This window comes from Salvia splendens, chromosome 2, assembly GCF_004379255.2.
Source record: "Salvia splendens isolate huo1 chromosome 2, SspV2, whole genome shotgun sequence".
Taxonomy (NCBI): Eukaryota; Viridiplantae; Streptophyta; class Magnoliopsida; order Lamiales; family Lamiaceae; genus Salvia; species Salvia splendens.
In genome coordinates, this window is record NC_056033.1 from 24916516 (window position 1) to 24923254 (window position 6739).

The window sequence follows — 6739 nt, forward strand, 5'->3', positions numbered from 1 at the left end:
AACAAAGCACATACCCTGATTCGAACAGAATATAAAAGTTTGGTCGTCGAAAACTTGCAACAAATCGAAAATAACACAGATCTACATAAACTAGACGGAGCGAAATAAAAACACGAAGGCTAGGCATAAAAACACGAAGGCTAGTCATCAAATTAAACCAACTCTTTCAGATCTCTCGTCGGATGCTTAATCCACTCCGGATCAAAGCGATCCGAGTCCTACAACAACCAGAATCATCCCCATAACTTCCGATTCTAAAGATCTACTCCGATCAACAACCAATTCAAACAATTCTACACAGATTCAGTGAGCAAATGCGAAAAGCATCCAAAGCAAGTACTAGCACGAACTCTAGAAAAACACAGTAACTGAAGCAGAAACAAACACCATCAACATTATGGAAAATAGCTTGCATAAACCCACAGAATAAAGGGTAAACAGAGCGTCGAGCTTCGAACATTGAAGCTTGGTGAAATCCACAAAATAACGAGAAATAAATTGGAAATTATTTCTTCGCCCTCGACAGGACAGTGTTACACCCAAATGAAACTACTGTAAACAGGAAGTGAACCCAGACGTGAACCCCAGAATTTCCCAAAAAGAACCCAAGTGTGTAAGAGAAAAGTGAGCTCCTAGCTACAATCCGTAACGAGGCCTCCACCGAGAAGGTCCCTCTAGAATGCATGCTTCCTTCTTTATATAGATGAGGACATAATCTTCTAGAAGCCTTTGTAGAAATCTCCATTCTACCCTTTAGCTCCGAGATTTCCTTCGTCTTGCAATTTCCTCCACAATGCTCACTTTTTCGCCAGTTTCCTCGGACCATGTGATTTTCCTCTCTCTTTCCTGGACCTGGCAAAATTCTTCTACACACCTGGCTTAAGACGTGTGTTAGACCCCGTAATTTCATGAATTTATCCCCTAGACCTATGCATGAAATTAGCCTTATCAAACTGCTCATACTTAAACCATGCTTGTCCTCAAGCATGAAAGACAAGAAAAAGAATAAGGCGAATTTCAATGCACGGTTCCTATGAACGACTCTACAAACAAGACGCGAACAAAGTACATACTCCTAGATCTAGACATACTACAGACTCACAAAAAGGGAACAAACACAAAGGAAAACAAAACACATAAGCATGAACCAATTTCAACTTTTAGGCGATCGTCCCCACAAGCTTAAGTTCTATCCGATCGTCTACAATCTTCAAATCCTCCCCTTTCCCTCTTCTGCCTAAACGGTCTGTCAGTTCGTCAAGATAGCCTATCGATTTCCCAGCTGTCACTCATTGTTCACTAGGGATGTTAGGATTGAAGCGCTCTAAAATAAAAGTTACACCACTGATGCGTCGGGTTATGAGAGTTTCTCCTTCTTACTACTCCTTTTCTCTATTAATTTCCTGGGTCAGGGTACTATTGCTTCCTGGCTTTAAGGAATTTTTCCCTTTATGTATAACAGATTTTTTCTATATATATATATATATATATATATATAGGGTAGTGATCAAGATATAACTAATCTTAAGTGTATAACTAGAGAACAAATCTCAGCCACACATCTTAATGGAACAAATATTATTTATTTTAATTATATAAAATAGGTCAAGGGTATTTTTGGAAATTACATTATGAGATTTAAATCAATTAAGCGGTTTCCTTTCCTTCTCCTTCCAAATCTGTGACGCGAGGGAGGTGAGGAACACGGCGGCGGCGGCACGGTTTCCTTTCCTTCTCGGCGAGGGGGTGAGGAACACGGCGGCAGTGAGTTCTCGATTCTGAAGAATGAATTCGGTGACCTACCAATTAGTGAAGCATGTTAGATGCTATGATTGTTGGATAATTCTCGATTTTCTTATATTTATCTGCCTCTATCGGTGAAAAAGAACGGTTTCAAGGCCAATCATTTAGGAATTTCAGTCTCTGGTATCATAGAATTTTTTATTTTCTAACACGTAATTAGGATTATTTCCTTTCATTTTTTTTGTAATATTGCTTGTATATATTCTCAACAAAATTATTATGATTACTGTTCTGTCCTTTTTTTGCAGTTAAAGTGTTTGTAATGTGAAATTGTCCAATTGCAGCATTAGTTGTGATGAATATTTTCAAATTAACTTACAGTGTTAATTTTGTTTGACATGTAATGATAATGTGTTTATTTATTCTCAATTTTACTTCACTCTCGTTTACAAAATACATCATTCTTATTATGATTTTATTCACTGTTGTTTACAAAACACATCACTCTTAGTTTGATTTTACTTCACTCTTGTTTACAAAACATATCACTCTTATTATGATTTTACTTCACTCTTGTTTACAAAACACATCACTCTTACTGTGATTTTACTTCACTCTTGTTCACAAAACACATCACTCTTATTATGATTTTACTTCACTTTTGTTTACCAAACACATCACTCTTAGCATGATTTTACTTTACTCTTGTTTACAAAACACATCACTCTTATTATGATTTTACTTCACACGCATCACTCTTAGCATTATTTTACTTCACTGTTGTTCACAAAACACATCACTCTTATTCTGATTTTACTTCACTCTTATTCACAAAACACATCACTCTTATTCTGATTTTACTTCACTCTTGTTTACAAAACACATCACTCTTACTTTGATTTTACTTCACTCTTGTTCACAAAACACATCACTCTTATTCTGATTTTACTTCACTCTTGTTCACAAAACACATCACTCTTAGCATGATTTACTTCACTCTTATTTGCAAAACACATCACTCTTATTATGCATGATACACCACAAACCCTCTAGAACAACAATTAGTAGCACTTAATAAAATGAACACCAATCCCCTTAACTTGGCTCCACCACTGAATCTCGAGTTCTTCACCCTGTTTATTGATTGTTTGATACCATAGAAATCATTCAATTTATGGAATCCAAAACAAATATAAGAGAATTCGAAAGTAAGTTATTTGATAAGTACTAATCAAACAATTTACTCTCACTATACATGAAAGATTTGCATCACTCTCTTATGCTTGAAAGACATCAGAAAAACATGAAGATGATATCAGAAAAAAAATTTCAGTAGTAGCATGTTTATTAAGAAGACTCTAAAGCATGGTATATACCATGAAGTCAAGAAAGAGAGTTACATTATGTCACCAAATTTATGTCTAGCAAGAAAACTGGGTGACTCAGTTTTTGTTAATCCCTCAGCAAAATAGAATGCTTCTGTGTTTCATAAATAAGGACAAGAGGAACTCAAAAGTAGCAATATGGTTCTCTCAAGATATGAAATTGAAAGGCATAACATTTATAATTTCACGAAAGAGAAAAACGTCGGATTGAATTCGGATCGCGTGCGGCGGTGTGAGGAGCCATCGGCGAGCAGAAGGTGGTAGCTTCTGCCGGTGGAATACTCTGAGACTGAGAGGCACCGGTAGGCGTGCTTAGGCTTTTGTTTTTTCACGGCACGGATGAGCAGCGAGATCAGACCAGCGTGCTCCCCTCCTCCTCCTCATCCGGCGAGTGGGCTGAGATCTCCTCCTACCTGCACCTACCTAATTTTGGCTATGTAATGACCATTATACCCCCGCCTTATTATTGTAGAGTAAATTTGTGATTGAGGGAACTAATATCTCATTAAATTCGAAAATTAATACTAGCCCTTGATTTTTTTGATCTTGTGGCTATGATTTGTTCTCTAGTTATTTGGTTAAGGGGTGTTTGCCATAGATCACTACCCTATATATATATATTTTTCTTTTTTTCTTTTTGGACTTCGTCCAGCTTATACCTCCAAATTCTTTCAGTTTACTCCTCCCCTGGACTTCGTCCAGCTTATACCTCCAAATTTTTTCAATTTACTCCTCCCCTGGACTTCGTCCAGCTTATACCTCCATTTCTGGACTTCGTCTAGCTTATACCTCAAAAACCCATTCTTCCCTTTATACTCTACTCCCTAAGCATCAAGTGGCTGCCCATTTTTTTACAAGTCAGCTCAAAGTGTTTAGGCTTATAACTCGCTCTTATAGTAGGGCTGCACAACTAGGTTATCTAAGGCATCTTCTATCGTCCTTACTTCATTCAGGCCGCATTCAGCTTATTAAGGAAAAAGGCATTAAAGTTGATATGCATTCTATCTTCAATCGCTCTCACTAAGGGGATCTTTCCTTATTATATCACTAGCCCATGCGATACACAAACACAAAAACCTAGACAAAAAATAAATAAATAAAAAGAAACTGCACTTACTCCCTCCCCCTCCCACTTCACTCCGGCTTGTCCCCAAGCTATCCTAGTGAAGGGGGAAACAGGGAAGGAAAACAGTACAAACCAAAACAAAACAAACAACCAATAAGCAAAAAAAAAAAACACAAACTTCTCACACTTAGACCGAATATCGGGCTAAGTGGGAGAAGGTACAACACACTTAAGTAAAACATGCTTGAAAACAAAACAACCTCTTCTCACACTAAGACCAAACATTGGGCTAAGTGTGTGAAGGCACAACAAATACAACCAAGTTAAAGCATGCTGAGCACAGAACACATAGCTGAAAAGAAAGAAGAAAAAAAAACAAAACAGAAATTGAAATGTTACTTGATCTTGGGGGGGAATCAATTCAGGGTCTACCCCCCGCGGGAGCCAGACTGGGGTGGCACGTGCGGTCTGGTCACTTTCATTTTTTTCCTTGCCGGTGAGTCCGGCACCTCTTTCACTTCCTCACTTGGTCTGGGGATTGTTCTCTTCAGACTTATTGGCTTTGAGGCAGATGGAGCAAGCAGGGGTCTTGACGCAGGCGGAGAAAACTGGGGAGGGACACTTCCTTGACCAGGCTGGGTGGACATCGAGCTGGGTCCAGTAGGTGGATCCGCTTGGGGAACGAAAAAGTGCTCATTCATCCACTTAGTCATCATCATCATCAGTTCGACGGCTTCTGCCATCCGATCACAGTGGGCTGCCGATCGTTCCACTACCTTTGTCACACTACCCCGAAGGGCCACAATCTCCTCCCTGACTTCCCTGACTTCTGCCCTCATCTTCTCCACCTCTGTCCTCACTCATTTCACTTCTTTCCTTACCTCTTCAACCTCAACACTGGGCGCTACCTCGATGACTTGCGATTCCTGCTTGACCTGGGCTTCAGACCTACCTACTGCATAAAAGCACACCTCCTTCCCATGCATGTATAAAAGCCCCTTGTTGAAAAAATAATCGACATTAAAAACTTCCGGTGGCAAGCACATCTCCACATCACGACAAGGTTTGGCGATCTTTAGTAGTATGTTGCGTCGAAGATAGGCCCCTAGGAGATGGCATGTATACTCGTGACTGGAAGGGTTGGCGGTCATCTGATGGCATGCCTGGGCTAACCAGTAGCCCAGGTGTACTCTGACTCCCTTGGTCATGCACCAAGTGAAGTAGAGATCTGCCGTAGTCAAGGCAGCATTTGCCATTCCCATCAGATTGTAACTGATGAAGGTCTGAGCGAATCGCATGATCCGGTTCTCTATGTGAGAGGCTTTCGAACAACTCATTTTAAACTGACCCACCTTTGGGTGGGTTATGAACTCCCAAGCTGCTTGTGGTTAGAATCCCGGGGTAAACTTGGGCGGGCCAACCATCCTATCATGCCATAGGCCCTCATCATCCTTTGTGCGTGTAAACAGTCCCATGTGGAGCGACCACTCCCGGATGCTCATTTCCTGCTCCTCGTTGAAGATGCGGAACGTGATAGAATCAGCATCCAGATCGGTAGTTGACTTCAGGCGGAAGGTCGAGAAGAACTCTCGCGCTAACGCCGTTGGAACTTCAAAAGAGCTATGCTTAAGTAACCAGTCAAAACCGATGGCATCTATGTACTCCCGGAATTCACCGTCGGAAGCTATTTCCCTCAATTCCTCGGGATCATATCGTTTTCCCTACTTTGCATATTTACCTTGGGTACTCTTTTCTTTATAAGTTGCTGCACGTTTGGGGTCATCAAACTTTCTCATTGCATCAAGCAACTCCTTGGTCAACCAGATTTCAGTGGGTTCGAAATTGAGCTCCTCCTCAGGTTCCTCTTCGGATTCGCTAGGTCGAGCAGGGCTGTCGGACTTAGCAGCATAAGGGACCTTAGCGGGTGGAGGAAGAGAGGCTTCAACAGATTTGCCATTTGGTTTCTAGGTCAAGGAAGGAGCGGCCTGCTTTCCCTTCCTTTTTCTCTCAGCCGCTTGGCGGCGTGCCTCCTTGTCACTCTCCCCATCACTGGGTCTAGAAGAGTTGTCCTGCTCTGCTGCTGCGGTCTCTGGACCCAGCGATCCTTGTTTCGTCTGTTGGACGGAGTCATCAATTTCATCTAATAAGCTCCGGCTAGCTTGTCTTCGGGCTTCTCTGGTATTTACCGGTGAAACTATCTCCTCCTGGACATTGGTCAAATCCACAATCAAATTCGCCCCGTCCCTAACGGGTTCCAGTATGTTTTCAGTAATGGGGGTTTCTGCATCCCCTGACAAATTGGGGGTTGTCCCCTCGATATAAATTGGGGGTGCTCCCCTCAGCAACGTCCTCAGTTGAGGTTAGGGCATCGCCACCCTCGACACTTTCTAGGGTTTCTTCCCGAACAAACTCTTCAAGAATACCAGGGATCGCCCCCTCCAACTCTCCAACTGGGGTTTCCCCCTCTACATCAACACTAGGGGTTGCCCTCTCTTCAGTACCAGTAACAGACAAATTGGGGGTTTCCCCCGTACCAACAGTAGCA